This window comes from Passer montanus, unplaced genomic scaffold (genome assembly GCF_014805655.1).
Source record: "Passer montanus isolate IOZ18808 unplaced genomic scaffold, ASM1480565v1 scaffold93, whole genome shotgun sequence".
Taxonomy (NCBI): domain Eukaryota; kingdom Metazoa; phylum Chordata; class Aves; order Passeriformes; family Passeridae; genus Passer; species Passer montanus.
In genome coordinates, this window is record NW_024374701.1 from 1114622 (window position 1) to 1119820 (window position 5199).

Consider the following 5199-nt stretch of genomic DNA (forward strand, 5'->3'; position numbering starts at 1 on the left):
GCCGCGGGGCGCGGAGCGGGCTCCGTTCGTGCGCTCGGGGCGTGCGCCGGCCGCCCGCACCTGTGCCCGCCCCGCGGCCGCCTCCGAGCCCGCAGAGCCGTGCGCTGAATCCGTGCGGGAAATCGCGTGCCCCCGAGCAGAGTGCGACGCCCGTCACACTCCGAGGTTATTAACATTAAATCATTTGTTTAATAATTGTTATGAATAAAAAGTTGCAGGTTTTTTTTTAAGTTTCAGAGTTAAAAACAAGTCAGACCCGTCAAACCTCTTTAGTTTCACTGCCAAAGAAAAGCTCCACAATTACTGTTAATAGCTGGTGATGAACCATTGTCCCCCTGATGCGAGAAATATATTCTTTTAACTATATTCTTTTTAATAAAGGCATTAAAAAGGAGAAAGATCTCCTGCCCATTTATTTCAATAATGACCACGGAAAAAACCTTTGCAGTTACTGGGGCGTTCAGGCGTTGTGTTGCATGCATTGAACCTGTGTAAGGTGGTTATGTATTCACCTTAGAACTCTTGCAGGTTCTACTATCTGCAGTTTTCCTCAACACTATTTAACCTGAAAGGACTAAGATGAATGTATAGGGGATATGAAATAAAAGCACAATAATTTGCAGCCTGGGTTTCTGCAGCAAGCCCCTGCCAGGAAAGCATCGTGGCATCCCTCCAGCTGGGAGGAACATTAGAGCACTGCTGCGTGCAAACAACTGGACTTGTTGCAACTACGTCAGGTAAGAACTTCAGGCTGCCAACAAAAATTACGGACAGGCCTTTAAACTCTGACTTCTGAGAGTTTTTAAAGGTATAGGTGGAATATTTGGTTATAAAGCAGGTGCTTTGTCACTTCACAGCCCACGTCCAGGGATGAACACAGAAGCCTTGTGTGGGAACAATGCCATGGCACTGCACACCTGTGTGGGGAAAAGGATCAGGAGTGACTGCTCTTCCTCTCAGCGGGATATTTGCTTTGCAGCATGAATACCCCTGAGTTGCACGCTGATATCCTGATGTCTGATTTGTCCCCTGGTGCTACACCCTGCAGTCATTGTGGTAGGAAGGGAAGGTTTGGAACTTTGCTGAACAAGATGAAAAAAAACATCTCTGAAGTTTTCAGTGGAGACTTTCATGGTGCCAATAGCTGGGAATCCATTTCATCTAAAATCAAGGCTGCCATAGGAGAGCCAACAGAATCTGGAAATGAGGGCTGTGCTTTTCATGGGTTTTACATTACTCGTTCTGAACAGAGCCGAGAGAAGCTTGGCCTGAGGCCACTGTCCAGAACAATGTAGGGAAGCATACATGGTTTCAGAATTACTCAATACCATTTGGACCTTCAGTTTTTCCTGTCTTTCAGTCCAAGAGTTCCAGGATTCAGTTTCCTCTGCAGCAGGAGACTCAACACAGTCTTCTTGGAAAGCCACGTTCATATCTGGATATAACTCTACGCCAAGGGTGGCCAGACTGTCAAGGTGGTCAAACGCAGTTCCCAAAATGAGGTGACACCACCTGAGCAGTGAGAGGGCCCTGCTGGCATGGGAGCAAAGGACAGCCCAGCCTCACCTCAAAGGGGGCTCCTGGGGAAACTTTCAGCCACCTCCTGTCTGGGGGCTGATCCCGACCCTCCTGCACGAATATTTAGTGTCACCTTCTTTCTTTGAAGCTTTTCCTGTGGGGGAGAGTCTGAAAGGCCAATACCCTTACATTAATGTGCAATGCCAAGGGAAGGGAGTTAAGTGGTTTCGTGAGCAGCAGAACTCATGAGCTCTGCTTTCCTGCAGGTCTGGGGAGGTTTTTCTCCTCTTTCTTGCCTCCTTCAGGTGTAGGACCCCAGCATGGGGTGATTAGCCAGGACTGGGTTCTTTTCCTAGGTGGGGCAACTACTGGAATATTTTACTCAGAACAATTGCTTTTCCTGGAACTTCCAGCCACCTGCCCTGTTCAAACTTGGCTGAGATAGCTGCCAAGCTTAAAAATTATTGCAGAATACTGACAGAAAAGGCATGTGTTAAGCTCCAGTTCTTCAGGAAATCAAGCTATCTCTGTCCTTCACTTCCCCCATCAGCCCAAAGACAGCTGGTGCAGTAACCTCTGGAAATAAAAAACTTGGAGCTTTTGCCTTCCATTGGCAGGGTTCTCACTCTGTCAGAGAAATAAAAACAACAACAAGGTCATTCCCTGCTGCAAAACTCAGCAGGATGCCTTTCCAGCTTGCACACAAAGATGTCTTTGCCCAAACAGGAACACAGGTCTCAAAGCAACAAAACTGGAAAATTTGGGGAGAAAAATTGAGAATTCAAAGGAGGATCTGCCCAGAACCATTTCCTCAACTCCATGGCAATATTTAAGTTATTGGCAGGATAATTTAATGTGAAGGCTTAAATGTCAAACCAAATATTCCACCCTCTGCTGTTCAGCTAGACTTCAACAGATTGTTTTGTAGTAGATTCTACCTCACCTAACTTTGTCTCCTGTCCAAAGCAGCCACCCCTGTCTGTGCAGTGCTGCTTTGTGAGCTGCTGTGACCACCAGGGTTTGCTCTGTTTGCTGTCTGCAGGCACCTGCACAGGTGTTATCCCAGAGCTGGCACACTCCATCAGTGCCAGGCAGGCACCTCTGTGCCCCTGCATTCCCCCCGGATGAATCACAAACACTCTGTGTGCTGTTCACATGATAGCCTGTGCTGGAGAAGCCCAGAGCACTGGGGACATCAATTACTTGACCTAATTAACGCTGCAGAAAAAGAGGGGATGGTATTTTGATTCCTTCTGACCTAGAAGAAAACCATATAAACACTGCATCTGGGGAGCAAAAATAAACAAACCTATCCCACCTCCCCAAAACCAGACAAATGCTTCCTGTATTACGTTATTTAATAAGTGGGTTAAATCAGGACTTGACCTACATGATTTATTACCCATGTATGTGTTTGAATCAGAATTTCCAGTAGCTAAACTCTGACTAACCCCACTGCCCAGTGCTCCTTCTTCCTCCTTTTAATTCCCTGGCAATGTTGGTGATTTATTTTTTAAATTTTTATTTGCAAACCAAATGTAAGTGAGGCTTCTGGCATCCCTGAACTGTGCACGGTGACTGTGGGGCTTCACATTAACATCATAGAGCTGTGTCCCTCTCCACAATTTCACTGTCAAGGGTGGCTCTGCTGACAAGTGGATACAAAATGGAGAACAGAGAAAACACATGAAACAGGGAAGTGGCAAAGGAACTTGAAAACACATGAAACAGGGAAAAGATCGTGAGGAAGCAAGGCAGACATTTTTCTTTAACAATGTGCTGGAGGAAGAAATAAAAGAGATTTTCTTATTAAACCATGCAATGATAAAATTTCCAATAATATTAGCAGAATTCTCCCTTTGAATTTCAGGCAAAACTTATTGCATCAGGTAATTTTGGGTGGACAGACTCTTAACTCTACATCACATGTCATAAATATACACAATTCAGCTCTTACCATCAAGTGGTTTTGTTTCTCTGACTCCAGAATTTCATCCAATCTCCTTACATTTTTTAAGGTATAAAAAGACAGCAGTGGAACAGAAGGTTTTACACAATGTAAAAGATCTCACTATTACAGAAAGTAACCTTGTTAACAATTCTTCATGGTTACTGAGAAGTAGAAACAGCTACTCAAACTACAGCTCTGTTTGCCTGCATTTATCACCAGAAAATTCCTTTACAGCAGGGTAAGTTGGACAAGACCCATCGTTTCAGGCTTCAGGGCCACACGTGGCTGAGCTGATGAAAGAGCTGGTTATCCAGAAAGAGAGGGCTGGCTCCCCTGCCTCCCTTCCCCTGTGTGCTCCCGTCCTTTTGGCAGCAGCAGGCTGATAGATTAGCTCACCACACCTTGGAGAGCCTCACCCAGTGGCTCAGTCTTGAGTCTCAAGCCCTGTCACGGTCTCAAAACAACAGTTTAAGTTTCAGTATACACTGAAACAAAGCCCAGATGAATGGTGAATAAGAGATTCTGTGTTTGCTTTCACAGGAGGACTTAGCAGAGCAGAAAAAGCCATAACCATCGAGAGTCCAGACTAGATCCAAAAAGAGATTCAGAAAGAAAACTGAGATATTCATAGTCAAACCAAACTAAAACAAAGAAACAAATCTGTGATCACCGAGTCCTGTTTCTTCTGATACCACAGCAGGGACTCCAGCATTATATTTACTTGTATGTATTTTACATTGTATGTCTTGTACACATGGCCACAGAGAGAGCGAGGTGTGTCTGACATCCTTGAGCACAATCACCCTTTTCAAGGCAAGGTCATACAACCAAAACTAACAGGAAGCAAATTAAAGGTGTTAAGGACCTTAAAGACATCAAGAAGTAATTACTTTGTAGGTGCAAGCAGTGGTAACTTTTAAGTATTTACTTCTGTGGGCTTCAATGACTTGCAGCACCATAGGACAGGGTGCTTTGTGCAGAGAAAGAAAAGGGTTTTGATATGGGAAGCCAAATATTTTAAAAGCAAGCTTCCATAACCCATTCAGAATGTTGCTAACAATTCACCCTTCTAAAGCTTGAGATGAAAAGCTAACTGGCCTTGAACACAAATCCCTAACATTAATTATTTTCTGTGATATTCTGTACTTACTACCTGGTGAAGACCCCGTGGGTTCCCCCAAAATTAGCTTAACCCGCTGCACTTAATAACTTGAGCCTTATGCATTCACTTGAAAGCAAACACATTTTATCTTTGATATTGCAAGGCCTTTTGAGAAGTGTTGAGAAGCAGCTTATTCTCAAAAAACACACAGAAAGATCAAGACACTGGGAAATCTGTGCAGTGCGAGCTTAGCTCTCCCCAACGCCCCTGACCTGACACCCTGCAAGGGAACAAAACACCTTTGGGAAGTTTACAGGAACAACTCACACCAGCCTGCACGGCTTCAGGCGCACTGGGGCTGAGATACACCCTGGCACGCTGTTACTCACCCCGTGCTGCCCTAGCTAAGCTTTCTCATCTCTTTTCCTTTTATTTTTTACTGTTAGAACAGCTCAAGGAGAAGCGAGCTCCGCTGAGGGGAAGGCGGGACGCGCTCAGCGCCGCTCTCGCGAGACGCGGCCGCGCGGGCTCCATATTGGGGCATCTGCGCCCTGGAGCCCGGAGCTCTCGCGAGGAGCTCTCCCCGAGGAGCTCCGAGGAGCTCCGTGCTGTGCCGTCCGCGCGGAGC